The 26,961-nt window shown below is 37.4% G+C and overlaps 1 long non-coding RNA gene across 1 annotated transcript in view; it reads left to right on the top strand.

Moving 5' to 3' along the window:
- LOC128792508 (uncharacterized) overlaps nucleotides 1-15,146 on the top strand; it is a 323,910-nt gene extending 308,764 nt beyond the window's left edge. The window contains exons 5-7 of the long non-coding RNA XR_008432428.1: nucleotides 7,022-7,151; nucleotides 13,768-13,837; nucleotides 14,888-15,146. This is a non-coding gene — a long non-coding RNA (uncharacterized LOC128792508). The remainder of the gene's footprint in view (nucleotides 1-7,021; nucleotides 7,152-13,767; nucleotides 13,838-14,887) is intronic.
- The last annotated feature ends 11,815 nt before the right edge of the window (nucleotides 15,147-26,961 follow it).

Below are 26,961 nucleotides of genomic sequence, written 5' to 3'. Positions count from 1 at the left end.
GGTTTCTTCTTTCTCCTCTTTGCAGTGAGTAAAACCATATCACTTGACTAGTCATGAGTGAGAGAAAATCACAGAATCACAGAATAATGAGGTTCGAAGAGACCTCTAAGATCATCAAGTCCAACCCATGCCTTAACACCTCAACTTGACTATAGCACCAAGTGCCGTGTCCAGTCTTTTTTTAAACACATCCAGAGATGGTGACTCCACCACCTCCCTGGGAAGACAATTCCAGTACTTTATTATTCTTTCAGTGAATTTTTTTTTCCTAATATCCAACCTGTACCTCCCCTGACATAGCTTGAGGCTGTGTCCTCTTGTTCTGTCAGTGCTGCCCGGTGGAAGAGACCGACCCCACCTGTCTGCACCTCCCTTCAGGAAGTTGTAGAGTGATAAGGTCACCTCTGAGCCTCCTTTTCTCCAGGCTGAACACCCCCAGCTCCTTCAAACGTTCCTCACAGGGCTTGTGTTCCAAAGATATTGGTGACAAAAGAAATGTTTCATGTTAAAAAAGACTCTGCCTTTGAAACGGCTCCCAATTTGCAGGGGTGAAGATTTTTTCCTATATGTGGTACACAGGGGGATTACTACTTAAATATTCCTTCAATAAAATTCTATGAAAAGTTTACAGAAGCCCATATTTTTTTCCTTTATATTGTTTGTATTCATTGATGAAAATACAAGTCATTAAATGGGAATAATTAAATTGAATCCCAGGATTTTTTTCTCTGCTTTGCTTGCAAAAGCCAAGGAACTGAGTTTGTTTATCCCGAAGTTGATAACAGCAAGCAGAAATCTTCAATTTAGTGCATATTTCTGCAATAATTACCTGTGTTTGACAGTCATCTCTGCTTTTCTGTTCATAGCATAACTATTCTCGGAAAGAAATGAAACTATTATCTGGAACTTAGAAAATCTTGTTGCATGTCCTATAGTTTTTTATGAAAATGTGTGTTTTCATGCAATATGACAAACTACCTCAGATTCCTATTTGGGCTAAAACCAATACACACACTGATTGGAATGTGTGTCAGCTACCATATTTAATTTCAACCTCATTAAAATTATTAATAATTAAAATAACCAGTCGAAAAGCATGGAATTTGATTGTTAATAATTAAAATAACCAGTAGAAAAGCATTGGATTTGAAGGTCGAAAAAGCATTTTGTCTGCAAATCTCTTTGTGTTCCACTTTGAAATTATCTCCTGATGTAAGAAAGAAAAAAATTAAATCCATTTCTTTTTCCCCTTTTAAAATTCAGAATACAAAATATGCAAAATACATTTAAATCATGTTTAGACAAATTCACTTTGTAGTTCAGTGCAGGCTACAGGCTAAATTACTAGAACCTACATCAAGTTAAATGCTACTGAATGAGAGCTCATTACCTGATCTCAAAGCCTTTGCATTTATATAGTTTCAATTTGTGCAACTCAACTGAAATTGGAAAAGACATTATTGTAATTATGAAAAATATTTTCATTTTTAAAGAATATTTTTTTAAAACAGTTATATCCCTGGAGTTGAGTAACTCTCCAAATTTATGTAATGAAAATTGTTTTTCCTCCTTCTCCATTTCATAGTATATGGAAACTGTTTATAGTTTGAGGAACAGTTTCTGTCCTTTTCTGCCCTACGTGAATGTTTTCTTTATCTGTTTGATTTCTGTAAAACAAAATTTGTTATCAATCTGTGTATGCAGTTGTTAATGGATGTGGATCACTGTTAATGCAGTTAATAGATCAGGTGAAAACATAAGAAATATATCCAATGGAAATTACACTTTTTCCTCCTCAACTACAAGGATTTTTTTTACTATCTACAAAGAGATTTGCTCACATGTGTTGGCTTTTGTTGTTGTGAAGGTGGTTTTGGGGATTTTTAGCTGCCTAAAAGCTCTCTGAATGACAATTTCTGTCTTGCTCTTTACCACAAACCCTCCTGCATCACCTGAACACAGTGGTGAGCTTAAAGCACAGCTGAGTGAGAGAACATGATCAAGATAATTGACCATGCTGAGATAACTGACTTCACTGTTGGAAAGACACCTTGGGTAAATTGCTACCTAAATCCTTCTCACACTCTTCTTCATGTTGTTCTTTCTTTGTTCATGAAGTAATGACTGAAAAGCATCTGGCATAAAACCACACTGATGGTAGGGAAGGCAGCTTGAATTAAAATAATGAGGAAAAAGTATCATATTTTTACACAGTTAGAAGTGTTTGTCACCAAAAATACATACAAAGAGAAGTGACCTTTCTCTCTCTGTGCTCTGAGGACATCACCCATCTGACTCTTTTCAAGCAGGGCCTTCTATACTTTACCTTTAAAATTTGAGAGAAATACTACATTAGTGTGCAAGTTGGCCAAGGTTTGTTGTCTGTTCCTCTAATTGTGCAGATTATGCTCTTTCTTAAATGCATCTTATTTTCCTTTGTTTACCTTTTAAAATTTCTATTCATACCAAAAGACAGCCTTTTGAAGATGTCTTTCAAATTCTGGAAATAAGTCTTTCTGTTAGTGACATGTAATGAAAGTATTTGCAGTAGTGCAAATGGTCATTGATCACTGTATAGTGAATAGCAATAAGTTATCAAAAGAGATTAATTATGGGAACAAAGATCTCTTCAGATGCCCCAAAAACTCTAGCTTGCTCTTGTTTGATAGTTCATGTTGAGTAGTCCAAAGGATAGAAAACTGACATGAATGAACATATGTTGACCTGTAATTTAATGAGAATATTTTTTCTAATTATAGATACTTTGCCTGGGTTTTTGGCATGTCTTGCTGGAGCCAAACTTGTTTAGATTTAGATACAGCTGATGTAAATGAAAATCTTGACAGTCAGTAGAACTAAACAAATTTATAGCAGGTGAAATTTTGCTCTTCTGCTGGGCACACCATGATATACAACTTTTTCTGTTAAAAATACCTATGTGCTGCTGAGTACTACAGTCATTTAGAAGAATGAATTTTTCAGCTGTTGTGAGGTGAACAAAACAATTTATTTTAATGAGTAATTATGAAGGGAGAGTTACTGATTTCATCACCTTTATTTTCATCTGTCCAAGAAGTTTAAGGTGCCTGTCACTGCAGCTACCTCCCCAAAGTGAAATTTCATCTTGGTGGCTTTCTACCTGTACAGTGTGTCTTTTATATTTGATTCTGGCATCTTCTTCATAGAAGTGTTCCTTTCTGATCCCAAATTGTCAGGGAGCAGTGCTGTCACAAGTAATTGTTCTTGGTGGTTCATTCCATTATTCATGGAATTCCATTCTTCAAGCCATTCTTCATGGTTTTTGTTTAAGTCCATGGGAACTTTGCTACTTGGGAGAAGTCTTATCTAAAGAGTGAGATGAGGAAGGGAAAAGGTAATCCTTGAGCATTTGAAAGAATTAGGCTGATATAGGCACAGACTCTGTAGCCCCACGGGTTGGCTTTGACATGATATTTTGTTCTGAAGGCAGGAGGTTCACCCATGAGGTGTTTTGCAGCTCCTCCTGCCTCGGGGAGCCGGAGCCTGTTCTGCCCAGGCACTGTCAGAGGGATGATCCAGTCTGAAGTGCACAGGTCACAATCCTCAGCCTGGCTCCAGACCTTCTGGCAGCCCAGGGTCTCCTTTCAAGCACTCACCCAGCAGCAGCAGAAGGAGAGGGAGGCACAGATTGCCATGGGAAGGACCAGCTTAGCTTTGGGATATATAAATACCACCTTTCTTATGACTTATAGCAAGTTGCACAGCAAGAGATTGAAATGATCAAAATTGCTTCTGATGCATTCTGGAGAAGGATGAGAAGTAAAAGGAAAAGAACATTCACTTGCTTGCTTCCCTTTCCATGACAATCTCTCTTACCCAATATTTTTAGATTTTTCAAAAAATGTTTAAAGTAAACCTGAGATCTTTTACATTACCCTTTGGGGGAAAGCTATTTGTTTTTAACAGGATTGAGTATTTATTATAATTTATTACTCATTTCTTTTGGTGAGTATAACTTTTCAAAGTGGCCATAGAGAAATCATTTCAGAAGATGCTGAAACTACTAAGATCACACCAGAGGAAGTGAGCAAATGGCTGTTAGCCTTTGTCCTCTTATCCAGAGAGTTACCATGACTGTACTGCATCAGATGAACAAAAATATAATTGTTTTCTGTTAAAAAAAGTTTTTCTTTTGTTCACAGCATTATGATCTAAGGTAATTTTTTAATGAAAAGATTATTCTGAATGCTGCTCAGCTGTGTTTCAAAGCTCCAAACTATAAATCTTGGACATGTGTTCTCTACTGCCATAGGTCTCAGTAAATAAAATGCTTTAGGTACATGGGAGAGTTTCTGAGGTGTTTGACTAGAAAGATTCAGGGTTTGCTCAAAGCTGACTGAAATGTGGTGGGTAGGTTTTTTAAAATTATATTTATTCTTCTTATTTATTAGTAGAAAGCAGAAAAGGCTTTCTCAGAAGCCTCCATTTTCTTTCCATTGTTCCATGAAAATAAACTCTTGCTTTACCCAAAGTGGCTGAACTCAGGTTCAATATTTGGCGTATTTTAGCTCCAGGATTGTCTCTCAGTTCCTAATGGGAATTGAACAACCAATGTGTCTTGCATAATGTTTTAGCATGGGAGTATCCAATAATAGTGCTTAATGTTCAGCTTCAATAGAAATTTCTAAAATATTTGTAAAATGTAGTTATTCTATTTTGATGCAATGGTAAACCAGCATAAATTTTTGGGACACAGGAAAAAATATGAATTTCATTACTTCTCCACTGATTTTGAAGTAGAGTTTGCATTTACAATGAAGTCCTGCTACCTAAAATACTGATTTTAAAAAGTGCGTATCTTAGAATGCTAATTTCCTAATTTAACATTGATATATATTAGAACTGTGCACTACAAGGGTTCTCATTTTTCTAAATAATAGAAAGCCTCTGCTTGCTACCATGTGATTTAGTTCCCAATAAATAATGTTGGAGCTGGTAAGAATTGTGTGCTCTGTTAAGTTATTCTTAGTCTGTCTCAGCAAGTGAGGGATGGGTTTCAAGGTAGTTTCTGGGCCAAATCCCACCACATTGGTTGATGAGATACTAAAAATCTTCAGTAACAAGTTTCTCATGTATTTTCTGAGATTCCACATCAGTTCAGTAGAGGGATTTTAACAGTTCAATCCAGATCTGAGGTAATAATTAGTATATGTAGCATTTACAAGGTGGAAGAAGGAGTTTCCTTGCGAGGAACATGAGGAGCACCATATTGAGATATGAGGTGTTAGTTAAGGTCTGAGATTCCAGGATTAAGGGGCAAAGTTAAATCTAATAAAACAATTTTGGTGTTTTAAGATTAAAGACCTCTAAAAAATGAAAGCAGGATTCAGTTGATAGTGTTTAAGAAGCTGCCTGCTCCAAAGCTTTGAGCAATGATAAGGCTGAGGAAATGGAGGGTGGAACAGGAGATACACATGGGGTCTCTCTCCCAGAACTGGAACAGACTAAGCTTTGTAAAGGCTAAAATTTAATTTCAGCTTAAAGAGTCGTTTTAAAAAGTGCCAGATGCAACACAATGACAATGAGTTTGTGAGTTGTGAGCTTCCTGCTTGAGATGGGCAGTGGTAACTGTATTTGTTGTGTGACGTACAGGAGCTCTCAGAGAAATGCCATTGCAGTTGGGTTGCTTCCTAAGAGCATGAGTTTGGGATATTTCCTGGATTTACAGGCTGTTCTTGCAAATTCTCACACCTTGACATATTTCTATTTGTTTCAGTGAGATTTGGAATGGAATATGGGGGGGAAAAAAATAACACTTTTATTATTTTTTCATTCCCTGTGCTGGAGTAAGTCTCAAACATTAATGACCACAGGTTTTCTTGTTCTATATGCAATGTTTTCTCAAAAGACAGCAGGAATCTGATCACTTCTAGAAAAAGATATTTTAGCTTACACATTTCTTCTAAAACGTGAATTATTATGGTGGCTGATTTCTACAGTGAAAACACAAAGTAAAATCTATAGCACAAATAGATTTTGTGCCCTAAAATATTCTTTTGTCCAAGTTTTTCACGCTTTTATGGCAAGTCAGTCCTGCAAGTTTCAAGAAATCTTAGTTTTAACTATATTTTTAATGTATTGTTCATCTGGTGATGAAACATCCAGGCATGCACACTCAATCTGTGACTATTTGGTAGAATTCTTTGTTATTGTACTGTACCCTTCAAGGGCCTTAGTTGGTCATGTGTTATAAATCCAGGTAAAGCAAAATAAATTAAAAAAAAAAAACAAAAAACAAAAGAGCAAGTATTCCAAGTTATTTAACACACAGGTACCACATCTCACACTTGTTCCAGTGTGAGTGTTACAATATCTGAAATTTGCAAAGCAAATTATCACATGACAGATCAAGTTATGGAAAACTCAGTCACTTTGAAAGCAAAAATCCTTCTTAGTGTCAGTGGCTAAAATGGGATAATATTATAACATCATTTAACGTAGACTGAGGATATTGGTTTTTTTTTGTTTTGAAGAATTTCAAAGTATTTCTTACAGGTGAAATTTCCAGGTTCAAATCTCTGTATTCCACTTTTGGTAATCCAGATACCTAAACATCTGCCCTCCACGGAAATGCATCTGCCCTGTACTCAGTAATGTGGCACACTACAAAAGCCTTTGAAATTCAAAATAAAAAGTCACTATAGTGCAACCTGCTATTTGCTGGGCAATGCATATGTCAGCAGTTTTTTGTGATTGTTCATGAAGCTTTCAGATGGATATCCCCTCAGGAGCTGTGAATTTCTGTAGTGTGTGTGATGATATTGTTTATTCAGGTTACATATCAGCATTCTTTACACCACTACTTCTTGAGGCATCTGGGACTTTGTATAATGGGTTCTGTAAATTTATTTCACTTCTCAGTAAACTTATTTCACTTGCTGTGTGGAAATGGTTCTCCTTAATATATTGCCACATCTCACTATGGATCAAAGCAGATGTACAATGCCAGTTTCCTGTGGTTCACAAAAGTTTACCTTTGCAGGCATGGAAAGTCAGCTGGAAGTTCAGAGTGCCAGGAGGGAAGTCCAAACTTTGCAGAAAGAAGAAGGTTCTGCTGTTTCACTGATCTAAAAAGTCCTGTGCATCCCTCAGTGGCTTCACCTTGCACTCAGGTTTGAACATACCCAACTTTATCCTTTTGTATGTAATAAGAAAATATTCTAGTGCTCAGGAGTGATTCCTTATCTTTTATAAAGGTTGATGCTATCAAGTTGCTTGTAACCTGTCTTGTGACCACTTGTGGTTACCAGCTCTGGAATGATTTTTCTTTTGAAGGAATAAGTTTGGGTTTTTTCCTTAAAAACAGTTTAAACTACTCAGAGTTTTTGACCTCTGGAAAGAAATTCACAGCTGACAGGCTGTTTATTAAGGACTTCACATCTCACATAGTTACCCAGAAGGAAAAAAAAAAGTTTACAGGTTTCTCTAGATTCAGAAAGTGTTGATTTTAACTCTGAGCATTGTATTTTAAGTAAAACTAAATCTGGCACCAACTGGCATGATTATCATGAGGTAACTGGACTCAAGGGTTTAGAAGCATTTGGCTACATGTACCTGTAAGAACCCAGGGATGTAAATTATAATGATTACTTCACAATAAAAGTCTGCAGAGCTGTACCTTATTTCCCAAGTAGCTTGAGGTTAGCAAAATGCTTTTGGATACTTTCAGCAATTTAATTTCCTTCATACCCTAAGGTTACTTGTATTAGCATCAGTCTGATGAAGGTGTGAAATGAACAAATGCAAATATAACTGATTCAGTATACAAATATACAGATTCAGTGCTCATTTGTAAAGAAAATGTTTATGCCCAGTACTGTTTAAATATTTCTAATTTTTTCCAAACCAATTCTGCAGATGCCTTCTGCAAGCGTTCAGTTGTTATTGTCTATAAAGTTGCATTTCACTGAGAATCTTAGCCAAGCCAAAGAATTTTGATACATTATGGTCCGAAGATAAAGAGAATAGGAGGAGTCTGTGAGATAGCTTTAAACACTTCAGCCTTTTTGCTGAGCTTTACATATCTTGGATATTTTACTGTGGTTAATATTCCTCTGCTTGTCATACCAACGTAGCCTCCAGTGCTGACAGTGACACCTTCTGTGCTAGGAACTCCTCACATCACTCAGACTGCCAAATGTGTGGCAGCCTCACAAGGGAAAGGGAGAAACCTCCAGGGTCATAAAAAATGAGAAGGGTGGTTCACAGCTGATGTGGTGAAGCAGGCAGTTCTAGTACTGCTTGCATGATCTAGTATAAGAAAATAGCACATTAAAAGTTCACATATGTTCTCTTCCATGTATCGGAACTTCCATAGTAGGGAGATAAGGAGCAAGAGTTTTTAACCTGTATTTAACCTGCTCATAATTGGTAAGGATTCTGTGTATGTTCTCTGCATCTTTGGGGCATAAAATTTTCATTTATTGTCTGTTAACAGCCAAACTTTTAACTCTTTGGTTACCCTGAGCCAAAATAAAGAGTCTGCTGTCTCATGGTGTGTGAATTTGTAAACTGCACCTTAGAGCTGCCTTGCCTTTCACTCCGTGTGTCCCAAGTGAGTTTATGTGCAAGTCCCAAGCTTTTTTATCTGCAAGTGGTTTGGGCTTTTTTTCTGTGATTATCAGTTGAAATATTTCACCTGTAAAGTCGTTGGAAAAGTTAGATGCCTGGATTCATACTTCTCTTAGATGTAAGACTTTAGTGGAGCAAATTATGCTGCTACTGGTGGGGAGGGGAGAAGGGGAGAAAAACCTCCAAGCCTTTGATCATTGGGTTTTCTCTTTCTTTTGGGACTTAAGAACAGCTTCATCAGTTAACCTCCTTCACAGGGTGCTGTTCAGCTCAGTGGGTGATGGCACAGTTCTGCAGTAGTAGCTGTGAGTGAAGGCACTTCTCTACCTTCATCTTTTCTCAGGAATTAAATACTTCTCTGGCTACTTCTTTATGACTAAAGAAGTAACTGAACCTAATTTTTAAACAGATCCAAAAAGTAAAACTTTTTTCTGCCCAGGTATAAAGCCTTTGAATATGCAGGAATTGGAGGTAAGTTTTCTTTGCTGCTTTCTGAAAATGTAGGTTGAATTTGACTTACTCTAAAACTTACCTGTGTGTAAGAATACTGAATAGTGTTTCCCAGTGCAGTGCTGGCCAAAATTTGCACAGTCATTAATTATTTCCACCACAGAAATATATCATGCTATTAGAACAAAAGCAGACTCTCTTTGTAACTCTAGGAAATCAAACTTCAGCCACCTAAAAGTAATAGCCTGTCATTACATTTCTGTTTATCAGAGAACAAAATTTTGCTCTTGAAAAAGATCCCTGGAGTAAATGCTTCCATAACATACATAAATCATGTTCTCCATCAAGTAACCTAATGATATTTTGAGGGTGGCATCATTAGCTTTCCACACAGTATTTTGCCTGACAAGGGATGAAAATTCTTTTCTAATTATCCAGGAACTGAATAACAGGGACAAATAAATAATATTGAATTAAAATTCTTATTATCTTTTCAGGAAAAAACATGCAAAAAAAAAACTCCCAAACAACACCTTTCTGGGGTCTGATTTTTAGTCTCAAGGACCATGCTCTTGAAGTGAAAAAATTTCATTTTTTGCTTGTCATTGTTTATTCTTATAGATAGTGTGGGTAAAATACTTGGGGTATTGTCATTGTTGATGGATTACTGATTTGTCTTAATGCTTCTTGACAAACTGTTCAGGATATTGATCAAAATCTAATTGATTTTGTGTTTACTGCATCTGCAATATTGTTTCCCCAAAAACACTTCTTGTCTCTTGTCTAGGTGGGTATGCAGTGTCTTTCCTTCAAGAAATCCAAGACACATTCTTTCCATATATTACTTTATTAAATCAAAACACAAAAACTTAAATGCTTTTAAAACACCTAGAACTGCTAATCTGTATAAAGTGTATTTATCACATTTATAGTAACTAATTGGTATATAAGCGCAACTATGAGACAACATGAACTAAATTTTGGAAATTTTGGTAGAGCAATTTGTGCCACAGAATTATGGTTGCCAGTCTTGCTATTTCTGCTCCAGCAAGAGGGAGCAGTGAAATGTCCCGTGATCACTTGAAGCTGCCCCATTGTGTTGGGGAGGGAATATTTTCTTGTGGGAAGGATGACTGTGACTTCTGTATCCTTTAAGCCTGATCTCCATAGACTGGAGATTCCAACTGGAATCCCATGTCCTCTGAAAACAAGGACTGAAATACCCATCTTAAGGAAGAAAATTCTGAACAAGTGCACGTCACTGTTTTTCTGACACCACTTTGTACAGGCAGACTGACTCCCTCACATGGAGAAAGTGGGGCTCAGGAAAGATAGGAATTTTGAGTCTGAATTATTCATCTCTAAAGTTAATGAATTTGTTTGTCATTTATAGTCTTCCAGGTTTATCCTTTCGTGTGTAAGAAAATATTCTAGTGCTCAGGAGTGATTCCTTATCTTTTATAAAGGTTGATGCTATCAAGTTACTTGTAACCTGTCTTGTGACCACTTGTGGTTACCAGCTTTGCTAAAGCTTAACCATAGTACCATTGTGAATTTTTGACTCATCCTTTTAATGCCTTGAAGTGCACCCCATGCTTTCCTTGCTTTGTTTCCTTTGCACAAACCGAGCATTTTTATTTTCTAAAGTAGATTTTGGATTAAAGCCCTGCTAAAAGCACATGAGACACTTGCATTGCCATGATAAGTCTTTGTGTCCTGTCCATAAACCACGGAGTTCAGGCAGCAGAGTCAATAATCACAATATCATGAATCATTTTCTACAGTGGGCCTGACTTGGATGATTTGAGGATGTTGGTAACTTGTACACAGCAATGGTAACACAATGCTGTGTTTCTGCCTGTACCTCAAAACCAGTTTTACAGAATTTTACAAAACCAGAGCCACTCTAATACTCTATTAGCCCCTAATGACAGCCATTCATGCTTTGTTACCCTCTACTCTGCCAGCTCTTGGTCTTCTGTTATAAAATTAATGAAATTGCTGACATTTAAATGTCTTCTCATCCATACTCTGTATGTACTTTAATGATTTCCCCACATACTTCATGCAATTAAAGACATAAGCAATTTGTCTTTCTTCTAAAACTTTTTGAGGAAGCATACATCTCAGGGCTATTTGTGTCAAATATTTGTGTCAAAATATTATTGTCCCTTCTAATTTGGAAAGATTCACAATATCTTTAAAATACCTGGGACTAATTTAGCTATTTGAAAAACCCAAATGACTTAAATTTGCATAAGTTTTCTTTTGAATGCTGATTTTCCTTGAAGCTGCTCATCTAGATCAACATAGTACATATCTTTTCAAACCTAAAGGAAAGTTTTTGATGCTTGTTGAGAGAAAGTGATTTGATGGATTTTTAGATAACTTCACCTCGATTCTGGTATTGAATAGAAGGTGTTTAGCTATTTTGAGGACTGCAACTTCAGCTATGAGTGACTGTTCTGCCACAAGGCAGACATTTTCATACATTTCTTGTGTGTGGCTCTCTGAGCCTTCTGGACTGACAAGACTACCTTGGTATCATTTTATAATTTTCTCCATTGAGTATCCAGGTTTTATTCATTGCCTAGCTTATCCTATTTGTGCTTTTTGTCTTGGTTGTTACTTGCCCTCCTCTCCTGCCACACAAGGGTGGCCATGCAGAAGCAATTCTCATCACAGATGACACGTGATTAAACTGTGCCCAAAGTTAGGATCAGGTGTGACTCCCTGTGGTGCTGTTTGTCCTTAATGCCTGATAAAGTAGGGGCTGTTTTACTCTGGTACTTGGTAATATCTGTGTTATTTCTGTAAGAACACTATTTGTTTTTCAGTTCTTCTAGAGAGATGGAAGATGCAGTATCTAAGAGCTATTAAGTCAGAGATTCATTATTTCATAGCATTTCTACTTTTGATGGACCATTGTGACTAGGCAGAAAGCCAAATAGATCACTTTTTTTTTTTTGTTTTCATTACAGAATCATTTTTTTTTTCTACAACTTAAGGCTAATGGTTGATAGTCACAATTGTTAACAGATTTTTTTTTTTCTGGTGAATGCTGTGCAGTAGATTTTGTTCCAGTATTGCAAATAGAAGCTAGGAGTTCTTATTTTACAATTTCTGTTGCATTTTCAAGTCTTATAAATGGGACTATTGCACATAGTTATATATTATTTTTTAATTTCAAGTTTAAATTTCTTTAAACCTGTGTCAATTCTATTAAAATTCGGAACAGGACAAGTGGTAACCAGGTTGTGATATTTAGCAGGGAGAACTGTCTGTTTTCCATCATAAATCAATAGCTAACACCTATTCATTTCACACAGTCCATCAAAGAGCCCCTGCATGATTGTAATGTTTCTCCCTGTGAATTTTAAGCAGTGAACTGAACATTTTACATTCAAAATACCTTCACCAGTCCCAGCTTCCTTATACAAAAAAAGTTTTAGTGTCATCCTGTGTTTTGTTACCTGTGTTTGAGTGTCAGCTGACAAGCTTCTGCAGCTGGTCAGTCTTCTTGCTCCTTCAGATGAAAAAGGAAATGTTGAAGGAATTTACTTATTTTCAGATATTGGCAGATATCACAGCAAAATCCTTCCCTTCCCATTTGGTTGGCTCACATAGTGAATTCTGCTAATGCTTCTAAAGTGCTTTGGGGTTATAAAATGTTCTCCAAGTGTGCAGGAGCAGGTGTCAAACAGCTCTTTTATACTGAGGGGCTGCTTTGCACGAGGACAGGCTGGAAGGATGGGCCAAGGTCAGCTCTGCCAAGTTCAACAAGGCCAAGTGCCAGGTCCTGCACCTGAGTCACTCACCAACCCATGGGTTGGTCTCTTCTCCCAGATCTCTACACCAAAAGGGCTGTCAGCACTGGAGCAGGCTGCCCAGGGAAGTGCTGGAGTCACCATCCTGGAGGATTTTGAATGAAAGAAGTGCAACTGTGGCACTGAGGGCCATGGTTTGGTGGTGAACAGGGCAGTGCTGGGGTAACGATTGGCCTCAATGATCTTAAAGTTCTTTTCTGACCCAATTGTTTCTGTATTTCTGTGATAGTCTGACTGACTATCACACTAGAGACACCAACACAGCTTTCACTCAGTAAACAGCAAAGTCAACATTACAGGATTCCACATCAAAATCTTCCCATTAATTTGGGAACCAGCAGCCCCATGTAATGCTGTGCAGCTGGAGCTGCAGCATTTCCTAGCCTGGAGATGTAATGAGCCATTAGCATACTACACTGGCTGGAAATTGTCTTTATACTTCAAAAGGAAAAAGGAGATGAAAAAGCACAGAGATGAAACACAAATTTTCCCTATTCCTCAGTTGTTGAAAACAAAAAAGGTCACAATTGAAAGCTAAACTTAGGTTGATTCCTGGTGAAGAAAGGCTGTTTCATCTCTTCTGTCTTAGAGAAGCTTAGATATTTAGGAAAACATTCTGGTACCATCTGCAGCACCAAGTGGGTGAGTGGCAAGCTGTTAAGAAGGATGTGGATTTCTGTTTTCATGTATGTACATCACTGTTGAAATTCAGAGAGCCATGCCAAAAGTATTTTGATATAAACATAACATATTTTTTAAACATTAAATCTTCACTTATTTAAAAAACAAGTTTCTTAGCCATTTGTATAATAAGGTTTATTCCTGAGTTTTAATCTAAACCTTTAACCAGAGGGTAATTCAGTTTCCTGTTACTTTACAGGTTTTAGAAACGTTTGTTGTCCTAAATGAGCACCTTGTGTCAGAAATTTCCACAGACACATCACTCTGAGGTAAATTTTTATTCTGTGAAAGTAGATGTCAGGTATAACTGGGAGATTGCATCAAAGTTCAAAGGCAGAAATCCTCACTTTTCCAGATTAAATCAATCTGGCATTTCAGCCTTTGTTCTGGTTCTGTTCTTATCATTGCAGTTTTTGAAGACCACGTGACAAGAAAATTTAAGTGCATGTTCTAAATACATCTGGTTCTTTATTGAGACTTAAATATTTAATTTTGTCTTTATGTTGCTTAATTGTTGTATATGGCTCTGACTTGGGTATTTCATGGGTATGCAGATGAGGATTTCTGAAACAACACGTGATAAGAACCTACCCTTGGAAATAGAGGATAGCTGCAATGAAATGGAATTTTTGAATGGTCTCATTATCCTAAGGATTTTTCCTTACACAGGCCTGTGGGAATATGTACTGTAGCAAATGTCAGTGATGACACTTTTTTCTCATAGCCCTATGGCTGCATAATAAATGCAAACTGTTGCTGTCCCCTTAGATCAAAAAATCCAGTTTACCTCTCTGTAGTTTGCATGAAACCATGTCACATTTTGGAATTGAGATGTTAAGAGGAATTTTTCTACACCACCTGAGCCTTTGGCTACTGATTCTCTGAAGTTCTTAGGCCTGACTGCATAACACTGTCCTTAGGCCAGTCCTTGGTTGCAGTTAAGGGCAAAAGATTTTAATGCTGAATTTCAGAGTTTCTGATTTTAGGGGGACTCACTCCCCCCTCACTGCAGCCAGTAATGCTTTAGACACATCTTCTGTAGCCCCCAAGAGATGATCAGAAATGTGTTTATACTTTAACATTTTATTCTTTGATGAGTATATGGAGCATATCAAAGCCTGACCCTTCACCTCTAGTCAATTAGAAAAAACCAACATTCTTACAAAACAAGCTAAAATACCAGAAGGATGACATTTGGGAGCTGTGTAATTAACTGGCTCTTGCTCATCTTGGGAAAGCAATGTACGGGTTTGCTTTTAGCATGTTGTTCTCAGAATTAGTTCTAGTGATGGCCTGAGTTATAAAATTATCTCTTTCAGGAAACAGTTGGGTGAGGAGCTCAGGTGAAATCTGCTGCAAGGATCCTACAGTCTTCAGCAGGCTTACAAGTGTAGAGGCTTGCAGGGTTGATGCTTTATCATCTGTAGAGCACATGAGATTCAACATGAACCCTGCTGCAGGTGACCCTGCTTGAGCAGGGGGTTCTTCCAACCTCAACCATTCTCCAGTTCTGTGTTCCCTTGCTGCATTGAGCTTTCTTTTCTTGGCTTTTCTAAATATAATAATTCTGTGTAGAGAACAGGCAGTACCAGCCTTGGTTAGCTACATTTCTTTATTCCATTTCTTCTGAATTCTGCCTGGGTTCTGAGAGCAACTTTCCTAAACCGTGTCCAGCCCCAGCATTGGCTTAAGTCCTTAGAGGTGACAAATGTTAAAGGAAAGTTGCTGCTTTCATTCTGTGTCCTTTGTACTATGCAGAAAAACCTGATTTCCTGCAGGGGTATTTAAGCTGTGCTGCTGGGAATGTCTGGCTGGAGAGCCTACATGATCCCTTGGAAAGTGATGGATTAACAGTGTGCTGGAGAGTGGTTAAAGAGCTCTGAAATGGCAAATGCTGTCATTTTACAGACCCTGTCCTTTAACAACAGTAGGCCATGTGAGGGAGGGCAAAAAGCTTCCTTAAAGGGAAGGACAAAAAGCTTCCTTAAAAAGGACTAAACTCATTGAGGCCTGAGGAAACTGTGATCCACCTCTTAGCAGTAAAGTAGAAAATCCCAGAGTATCCCAAACAAAGCATTTACAGGCAAATTAAGAGCCTGCAGAATTCGAGTGTGAGTGCATGATGCCATAAATACTAAGTGCTATCACTTAACTCAGCTATTAGGTCTAATTAACTTGATGTAGACTATTTGGGAATAATAAGTTAATGGTATATTCCTTGGAACTGGAACATGACAACATTACACCCCTGTTGATAAAAATGACAGAATTATGTTCAATTTCCTGTGGGGAGATACAGTTGTTATTAAATCCTGCTATCTATGCAATGCAAACTCACATGTGTCCTTAGAAATAAATTGCTTCACCAATAACAGCCTCACTCCCTATTACAGCAAGTAATAGTGCTGTGTGTGCTGATGAGTTGGAGCTTTGCCTTACTTTGTTTTGAACATAAAAGATGTGCTGCCTCATCTTATTGCACACAGAGAAAATCCAGAAACCACTTGATTTTCCTGCTGATATCTGATTTCCACGCTCTTCCGATTTCGAGTGGACTGCTGAAAAGTCCTCCCTTTTTCCAAACTAGACGAGATCAAGCTCATAGCAAGTATTTGAAGAGAAAGCATTCTTAGAAAATGCTGTGCTCACACTGTGGATTGGATACAGTGACACAGGCAGAATTACGCTGCCTCCTACTAATAAAGTTACAAAATCAACTTGGCAAAATGCAAAGATTTAAGTATCTTCTAAATTGTGAGCCTACATGTATTTTTACCTTCTCAGTGATAACAGCTTTGTTGTACACAGCAAAACTGCAATGGAAATCACATCTCACAAAATTATTGCCAACTGGCAACTGAGATGTAAATTTAGAAATCCATTCAATTTTCCTGTTAATCAACTGTTCTTGATCAAATGGACAGTAGGAAATTAAAATTACATATTAGTGAAGTTGCAGTTATCTATTGCTGTATAAAGATAGCACTGGTAAAAATCAATTTTTTGCCATCTTTAATTAGCCTTGTTCTATATTATAAATGTCATTAAAATGCCATTAGTGGCATATTTCTAAAGAAATCAATTCTATTCATAAAATAGTTCTTACAGAAAAAAAAAAAGATCCAAGCTAAAACAACAAACCAAAAACTAACTGCATGAGATGCATTTTAGGAAGTTATGCTTTAAAATACAATCATATTGCTCCCATCTTTTGTATTTTTCCAGTTAGTTTAGAAATGTCAGAAGGCCATCAGAGCTGTCTGAATGCCTAATCAAAGCAGAGCTGGATTTCTACATTAAAAACAAGATGCAAACTGATTTTCATGATATCCTTTATCTTTCTCTCTGAATTCTTGCTCAGTTAGAGTTTTATTGGCTAGCTGGACCTAATCTTTCAGGCTTTCAATGTAGGACTTTTTTTACTGGGAGGATTTCATACCTAGAAAAACAGACTCTAATCAGCTGATCTGAATTACAGCCACCTATGCATGTAGAATTCCAATAATGCTACTGGAACTGCTCAGAGAAACACTGCTCATGGGGCAACTGGGAACACCAGCCTGTGTTTTGTTGGGAGATTAAAAATATCACTTTGTCAGTATTGCTTAACATGTAAAACACGTTCTGCAAACCCCAGTGCTCAGGGGAAGAGCATACATTTTGCTTTTATATTCCCATTATGCCAGGAGCTTTGAAAACTCATAAGCAAAAATGCTATTTTCTATGTTCTTTGAATGTAAAACAGGCAGTAGGCTTGAAAAAAATAATCTCTAGAGTTGTGACCTATAAGGTTGAGTGTTTAATTAATGAAAGAATTTGTGAAAGGCAAAAGAATCCTCTATTCCTGTTAAGGCTGGGGGTCTTTATTAGGACCTGGCATGTCTGAGATTTCTTTTGCATTCAGACCTGGTGATTTAGTTAGTTTTCCCTAACTGAAACTATTCCAGATCTGTGATGCTGTATTCAGAAATAAAATCTCATTGGTGAAAAATAAGGTGATATTTTCACAGTCAGATCATTGAGAACTGATTAGCAAGAGAGAGAAAATGAATTGGGAAAAAATCCAGAAAGTAGCACTTCCCACCTCTTTCATCTTCTGAATGTATAAAAGTACAGATTAAAAAGATGCATATCTATGAAATACATATAAAGGAGTTTATTATCCACAAATATACTCAAGCCTGATTCACAGTTTGTTGAAACTGATGAGATTTTTTTTTTCAGTTATCTGTAGATCATTGCTAGGAGATTTATTGTTCTGCATCCAGATTTACAGACTTTGGGTTTTCTATCACCATTTTAAAACATTCTTTAGATAAAGATATGAAAATTAAGGTTCTCATTGTTTAATACTAATAAATTTCCTTTTGCATGGATCTCTTGTTTTTCAGCTTTAAATTTTGTGGCACAGCATGAAGAATCCTCAGTGGATTGTGAAGGATCTAAAGAACCTGCACTTGTTTTATTTCATGTAAGGTTTTGTAACAGTCTGCAAGTGCACAACTGGACAGTTGTGGCCATGGGTCTAAAACCCCAATATTCAGTGACATTCCATCTAAAGTTTGCTTGCACTCCAGAATGAAAATAGCAATTTCTACTTTATGGTTGTTTGTTTTGTGAGTTTGGGTTTCTGTTTGGTTGGGTTGGGGGTTTTGTTTTTGTTTGTTTTTTTCCCCCTCTGGGCTTTTTGTGGTTTGGGTGGGTTTTTTTGTTGTTTGTTTGTTTTTAAAGGAATCTAAAGATGCAGTTGTGATTGTGTGGAACCAGTACTTTCATCTCAGGGTTGTCAGATGTGACAATTAACCAGTGTTTGGATGCTGAGGGATACACCACTTGTGGAATTGTCACACTATATTTTGGTGTTAAGCTGACTAAATATGATTTGAAGGCAGTGAGTGATCACCTCACTGCAGCAAGGGGCTGACAGTGCTAGGGTTTGTGTCTCTGTGATTGATACTGTTTGTATCTCTGTGGGTGTCAGTGGGGGTTAGAAACCTATCCCATGAAGTCATGGACAGAGTCAGCTGGCCATTACTGAAAAACATCCAACACTAATACCCATATTTTAAAAATGGGCCTTGCAGTTCCTTTTGTGGTCAAAGATTTTGGGTTTTGCTTTAATGTTTGAGGACAGGCAAGCTGTCACTTTTTGTCCTATATTGATTTTAATTTCTTCTACGTGTGCTATGTCTTAATCAAAAATGAATATCAGCATTGCCCTGTGTGAAACCAACTGGTGGCAGTGCTGGAGCTTGGTCTGAGGCAAGGACAGCTTGCCTGGGGCTGCTTTCTCCAGCTTTCAGCAATTCCCTGTTTCCAGCTCTCTCCCTTTGCAATGGCAGTGCTCAGTTTTTCCCCTCCCTCCCTGGCAGAGGCTGCTCCTGCTGGGGAGAGTGGTGCACTCCCCTGCTGCAGCTTTGCTGCTCAGGTGAGGAGACACAGTGCCTGTCCTAAAGGCAGCACTGCCCTGTAAAACACTCCTTGCTCAGTGGGGCAGGTGGGGATGCCCATGCTGCACGTGTGGCTTTGCCTTCCTGGCCAAAGGAAGTTCAGCTCCTCACTCCATTTTGTCTGAAATTTGCATGGGGGGGTTTATGACACTGACTCATCTTGTGCAAACCCTTGGCTCTGAGTATTCCAAGTACAACTGAATCCCTTCTGCTTTGTAGTCTGGAATATTTATCATGCAAGAAGGTTCCTGTCTGGAAACAAAGGGGTTCATGCCTTGGAAGCTCAGATCATGAACTGTTGACAGGATTTTTTTATTGTGTTTTGTGTCTGTTCACATTGTCACTGACAAAGGACATGTATTAGTTGTTACTATGTTTTCCTGTACTTCTGGTTGTGAATGATGCCACATGGCAACACATTCACCCCACCCTCAGTTCAGAGGAAGAAAATCTAAGCCTAACTCAAATACTCCTATGTACCAAATTACATTACTAAATAACAGTCTTCATGCTGCTGTAATTTATCCTCTGTGCTTCCCAAGGCTAGTAGGCCCTTCTCTGCATCACACACTTCTATGTTCATTTTTAAAAGCTATCTCTGTTCTAATGTGCAGAAGTACTTCAGTCTCTTGGGATTTGAAGAGGATTGCAGGTTCTGAAGCTCTTGCCTGTTTAGATGCTGCAGTCTTAGTGATGCCTTTGACTTGCAGATGTAAGTTGCTACTTTATTGTGTTTCCTTCTCAGCTGCTTTTTTTTTTTTTCCTATGAGTGCTTTTTTTCAGGGTGCTGTTTCCATTCAACTGTCTTTTAAAACAAAATCACACAGTTAATGATCAGAGAACCCAGCTAAAGGATCATGAAACAGTGACATATTTTCCCTTGACTGTCTCGTTGATAGTTTCCAATACTGCATTATATAATGTGGTAAATTACAGAAATAATAATTAAATACTGCATGATCCAGCATGGGGAAATAATCCTTAAATGTTATAAGACTTCTTATGGAAGGATCCTCAAATATTATTTGCATCTCAGAAGAGTTAAGATGGCTCAGCTGGGACAGAGCTGACCTACCTCAATCAGGAAGAATAAAATTCTTTCACTTCTGCAGTTTCTAATTATATATGATATTTTAATCAATTACATAGAAACAGAACTAGGGATGTGACACTAGTTTGCAGATTTCACATTAACTGTGTCCAGTGTACATTAGGAGAAAAAATTGTAAAAAAAAAGGCTTTATTGAACACAGTTTTATATAATGCAATAGCTATTGTGAATTTTTTTGCGGAAGTGGTGATCAGGAAAGGAAACAGCAAAATCATCTCCACTGCTATAAACAATTAACACTGTGCCCTCATGATGTGCTAAGTATACCACACAGCTTTTAGCTGTGGAGTCTTTTTATACTAATGAGCTGGTTTGACAGAAAGTTTTGGGGCTTGATTTCAAAGTGAAAAGAGAGAGTGTACAAAATTTCTAAAGTTCTGCTCTTGCAAGTATCTGGTATAAGAGGAAATAGGGAGGAGAGAGAGTGTTTAATGTGCTGTGATGTTAGGCACTGGTTACTGTTCAAAAAGCACTTCTGAGAAGCTGCTGCAACTTCTGCATTTGTTTTGCAAACCTTTCTAACATTTTTCAAGTTCTTGTTTGATAATAGAAGTGAGGAATGGCTTCTCAGCAAAGACAGTTCAACTGTGGAAAAAAGGGAGCTGGAGTCTCCTTCAGCCTGTGCATGAAAGGCTTTCCAGTGTGAGGTGTAATTCTAAAGTTCTGGTCGAGGTCATTCTCTTTGATATGATTTAACCTGGATAATCTTCAGTTTTGTAGGCACTTGTAAAATAATTAGACATGATTACACTGATAACTCATGAGCGCAGCCTGCTTGAGGCCAAATTGATCTGTAGGGCACAGATTAGGTCTCTGCTTGCTGAATGAGGAGTACTGCATGTAATTCAGTATTCAACTTTGAATTTTAAACTTGCAAAACCCAGAATTTTTATGACAGCAGCTAGTTTTAGGGGTTTTTTTTTAAAGTCACTAGTTAGGTAAAGTTCCATGACTCTTCAACAAAGTGGTAGAAAATACTTTTCTCTATAACTGCATATTTGTAGGAAGTGGGAGACAAAGAGCTTAAAAGATACAGGAAGTGTCTTTCTGTTGGAACCTGCCTCGAATAGTCAGCAATTAATAATGCTGCATCATTTAGACATAACCTTTCCACATCCTGCCTGGACATGCTCTCTAATTTTAGAACACATTACTCATTATATGTAGTAGGTCAGAGGATAATGTTAAACTCTAAATCAGCTGCTTCTCTAATATTTCTAAACCTTTAATGTCTTCTTCCACATAGAAATGCAGTTGTCAGCCCTTCAGTGTCACAATTTCTAGCAACAGGATGAGCAGTATATTTTCACCCTTTTTGCTTGTAATCATGAAAGAAGAAATACCTGTTACCATTTTTTTCCAATCCAAATGGAATATTATCCCCAGTAAGAAGTGAGGGATGTATGTTGGGACCTCGCTGGAATTGCTTCCAACAACTGCACATTTCTTAGCACCAGCTTCTTAAGGACAGAGTTTCATTAGCAGCAGTTTCATCTGTGGATCTTTAAGTGGTTTAATTACTTAGTAACAGTTGTGCATTAAATAATTAGTTAACCCTTATTAGATACCTTTGTGAAAGACCCAAAACATTTTTAATCTTAGATAGGGAGAAATACAGTCACAGAGATTACCATTATCTCACAAAGCATGAGTGATAAACTGGGATAGGGGCACTGCAGATGACTGACCTGATTTTCATGGATGTTGCATATGTGAACTCCAAATTGGCTGTCTGATTCAATGACTTGGGGAAGGCTGCTCTAAATGATTTGCCCACAGCTGCTCGATGACCCCAATCATTTAACTCTCAGTCCCTTGCTTTAATGATACAGCATACTTTGCTCTAATGTGAAAAAAGTACATTTTTCATTGCCATTAAGACATTTCTGTCACATAGAAAAGAAACCAGCATTCTCTCCATAGAAGACAATCCAGCAATATTTGGATAGAAAATCCAGTGTACCATGCCTCGTTGGTGAAAATTAATAGAAATAGGGAATAAATATAGTGTAAATTTTAAAAAGTGTGACTTTTAAACACCAGAAAACACATTGTTGGAAGAGAATGAGCCAAATGAAATGAAAAGGATCTGCTTTTCCAGTCTTTCTCAGTTAAAATAGAAGTCAATTTGGCGGAAGTTCTTCCAGTAAATTCTGCTTTAGAATAAAAGCACTGCCACTGAAGCTAATGAAAAAACCCTCATATTTTTACCAGAGCTAATGAAAAACTCTTTTACTTAAGTCAGTGTGCTCTCTTATGTTATCTGCAGGTTTTGTACAGTGTTTGCACTACTTTATCTGTGGTTTTCTCACTTTATTTATTCCTTTTTCTGTAAAAGAAAGGATTGACAAATGGCTGCACCTATAAGATCTTGGGTATGTAGTAGATGACACAGAGAGGCATGGTTGATAGTGGTGGTAGTATCAACCCAGGGCAGCTCTCTCTCTTAATTATTGGCCCCAGCTTACAGGAGAAAATCTCTTACCATATCTTGTGAGAGGCTTTTTCAGTAATAGATAATGAATTAACTAGAGGGAGGTTAACAAAACAGTACACATCAGCACATAAACCTCTTCCATTAAGCACTAACTGCATGAATTGCCCCCCTCTCTTTTTCTTTTAGAGATAAGAATAGATTCATTAAAGTAGTTCTAAATATTTTATCACCTTTAATGTACTCGTGCAGACAAGACTTTGCAATGCAGCCTCAGACATAATTCCTAAATGAGCTCTCTCCTTCATAAAACCTTTCATTAATCTGTCTAAAAGAAGATGTGTGTCTGTCTGCTCCATAGAACCGCTGTCAAACCTGTGATGTGTTGGTTTATGTGTAATAAAATAAAGCAGCCTAAACTCTGTAGATAAAAACCATTAATGACAGGATTATAATTCCTGAAGCTAATAGAACACTTGCCTTGTTTTCTGTGGAGAAATAAGATTCTTGGGGTTTTGAAGCAATGAGTGCCTCTCATAATTAAGATGAGTGGTCATGGAGTGCACTCATTGTCCCTCTGAAATAGAGGGAAATTCTCCTCCCAGGTAGTGGAAAACTGGACCTTTTAAAACCATTCTGAATTTGCTTCCACATCCAAGGGTGTAACTGATGAGCCATTCTCTTTGGAGTGCCTAATCACTATTTGGATTACAGATGTTAGCTTGATAACTGAAAATGATCTTCACTTTGACAGGACTTGTCACATTGTGACATCTTGTGGAACAAAACATTCCTGGTACAGTTGGGTACATCTTCTACCCAGCAAATGGCTTCTGTTTTGTGACAGACATGAGGCCACACAGAGAGACCTGTTCCAAAGGGTCCTAATCATTCACTTTGGGACAGTGCTACATAACAGAACACTTTGCAAAAAATCCAAGACATTTCAGGCAGAATGGAGAACATTCCCAACGTGCAGTACAGCAGCCAAATGAAAAAGCAGCTTGTATTTCTGGAGAAGGGGTAGACAGGCATGTGAAGAAAATTATATGGACAGATGGAAGGGCACTAGGTAGAAATAGGGATTTTGATGAAAGAAAAAAACCAAAAACCTTTGTCTTGGAAGAACAGTGGAAGTAGAAAATGTGACCCTAGGACTAAAATGTTCATCTTTGTCAGAAGCTTGTACATGGAAACATAGCATCCTCTATCTCCAGGTTGTTGTGGATAAAGTAAACATTTAAAATCTGCTGTGAGGAGCTGTACATTTATAGACTCTGTTCACACTCTCTTTAGTGGCCCATTATAAATCTTTATTTTATGTGAAGGGTAGTGAAGGAAGGAAAGATTTTCCTGATTTATGGTAGAAACTACCACTATTTAATGTTTCAAGGATGGATCTTATCCTCTCTTGGTGTAAAGATTTTGCCCTGAGAGGCAGAAAAACTGACACTAGCAAAGTTCCAGTGACTTAAGAAGAGCCAAAGCAATAAAATAATTAAGCAGGATTTCCTGTTGGCACTCCTTGCATGGCCAGCTTTAGATAGACCTGAAGGAGGGCACCTGCTGCAATATGTAATATTTGGTGTATTGCACTGAGAAAACTGTGATCTTTGGAATATTCCCATGGGCAGGTTGCATGTAGTTAGTGAGCAGCTCCTGGAAGAAGGAGGATGCTTAATCATCATTTGGAAAAAAAAAAAAAAAAAAAAAAAAAGGGTTGTTGTTTTATTCCAAGTGCATAACTTTTCATAATTCCCTTCTCATGTATAATTCTAAGGCATACAGATGAATGTGTTATTGCACAGAACATGCATTTTATTTCCCTGTGTTGCTGGGTAAGGGCTCAAGCTGGTGCTTTTGCACAGAACCAAGCTCTGTTTCATACAGTCCTCTGTTCTGGACTTAGTTTGCACAAGGTTTGCAAATAAATAAAAAGTGTTGCCTACCTGAATTAATGCAGTGGTGATGGAGCACAGTAAATCTAAGTGTATGTACATCAGTGCCTGATGCTCCCTGAATACTCCTCAAAGAATCCAAATGGATCTTGAAGGGGTTAAGTATAGATATTTTTAGAATTTCTAGTTTCTACATAAATATTGATAAGTTCCACTAAACAAACCATTAGAAATGCATTAAGATATCTTACTGAAAAGCCATTCCTACTATCAATATCTTGGTGCTGGTTATGCTTTTGTATTAAGTCAAACAAGGAACTTTGTGAGGGAGAGGGACTTGTCACTCAGAAGAGCATGGAATGTGATATTTGAAACATGAAGGACTTTAAGTTATTTCCAAAACAGAGGAAATTGGGGAAAAAAAATCAATGTAATAACAGCATTGTGTGGAATAGACAAACATTTTTCTTGTTGCACTTTGCTCTGACATTCACACAGCGATATGTGCAGAATATTTAAGATTAAGGCATGAACTAACAAGATTATTCTTATAACTAATAAGAATAAGACAAGAATTAACAGCAGCTTTGTCCACATGAAGCTTGTCAGGCTGTTTCTATGACTTGCTCTAAGTGAAATCCTCTCAGGGATCCCATACCTGGGAATTCTTGCAGGACATCTGAATTCAGCCAGAGTTTAGCCACCAGAGAATGGGATATTTTTTAAGGGTACACCCAGGTTTCCTGTAGGAAATCTGGAAATCAGCCCAATCTGGCAGGGGACAACTGCACCTCTGGTGTGGCCATGTCTGCACAGGACACCCTAAACTGGACATTCACTGCACAACCCCACAGTGGCAAGAGTTCCTCACTGAGGCAGGTAGGAAATGCACCACAGCTATTCCTGTGAGGCTCAAAGTAAATCAAAATCTTCTATTAAAAGTAGGGGTTTATTCTTAGAAACGTGCTTCAAAAAAAAAAAAAAAAAAAACAACATCTGAAAATAGGAAAAGGGCCTGGAAACGTTTGTTATTCCATGTTAGAACATGTTACAAACAGTATAACTATTTTTAGAACACGTTTTAATTTTTTTATTTTTAGCTTATCATACCAATATTACATATTTCCTATATATTTTATATATATAGTATAATGTTATATAGTATATATTTGGTGTTATAATACCAAATATAAAGTTAAAAAAAACATCTGCTTGGAGCAAAACCAATTGTCTTCAGCTAAATATATTGCCTTTAGGAATTCTTTTAGAATCAGAGCAAAATCATATTTTAAATTCTCAGAATCTTAGTCAAGTGGAATTCTTGTTCTGCCACCAGCTCTGAGGAAAAAATCTGGAAACATGAATATCATTTGCAGAGGAAGATGGGATACAGCTCTTAAGGTAATCATGAAAAGACAAAGGTGCTTCTCCAGAAAAAAAAAAAAAAGTTTGCTGCTGCCAGCAATTGAAAACTCTTAACCAAAAGGCTGAGGCTTTTTAAAAATCTTTATATTGATTTGGGACTTTTATATTTTTTTTGGTTTATCTCTGAATGTCATTCAAAAAATAATTATTGCAAATGTTTAGCAGAAATGGCTGTTTCAGTGGTGCATTTGAGACTGAGTAATTTCACTGTTTCAGACAAAATGACGTGCACTGAAGTGGCTGCTGCATTTGGGAGACAGTGAAAGCTCTTTTCTTCATAAATTATGACTAAGCTGACAATGAAGGTATGTGCCAGGTGAATGTCTTCTCCTTGAATACCTTTTTTCCATAGGTTGGTATTGATGAGTTTATAGAGCTGAATGCACAGGTGGTTTTGTCCTAGTTGGAGGAAAATGGGAAGAAATGCAAAATAACTTTTTTCATCTTTTGAAAATTTTAAATTTAATTTTTTTAAAAATAAAATTTTTTCATGTCAGTTACTTATGATATTTTTATAGTAAAGTGGTTTGAAAACCTTACAATATTACAAAAAGAAACTTTATTTTGAGCAGATAATTTAAGTGATTGTTTTTTAATTTGCTTCAATTTTATATCTGAACAAGTGCATGGTACCAAGTGGAAGCCAATCTGAACTGCTTTGGATTGTTTAACATAGCAAAAATCAAAAATAAATTAGAAAATAAAAAATAACTTGGTTAAAAACATTCCCTTGCACCTGGACAGGACAGCAGCACACATTTCCCTTCTTAGGATTACTCTTTTCTTCTAAATATTGACATATCTTGTGCAGAAATCAATAACTTCCAAGAGAAGTAACCTTCTTACATCTCCACCATGGGACTGGAGGAGCTGATTTAAATCTGTGATTTGGTGCAGGGACAGAGCAGGTTTGGAGAGGAAAGGCAGCAGCAGCTCTGAGCAGGTGCCAGACTTGTGACTGGAGCCATCAAGAGCGTGGCATTTATGGAGTGATCCCTGGCCACAGGTTTGCTAAATGGGAACCATTCATCAGCCAAGTAGGCTGAAGTCTATTTTATAACCTGCAGCAGGTCAC

The sequence above is a fragment of the Vidua chalybeata genome, chromosome 9, assembly GCF_026979565.1.
Source record: "Vidua chalybeata isolate OUT-0048 chromosome 9, bVidCha1 merged haplotype, whole genome shotgun sequence".
In the NCBI taxonomy this organism is placed as follows: domain Eukaryota; kingdom Metazoa; phylum Chordata; class Aves; order Passeriformes; family Viduidae; genus Vidua; species Vidua chalybeata.
Note: the sequence above shows the minus strand (reverse complement) of the source record. Positions and strands in the feature narration are given on the sequence as shown.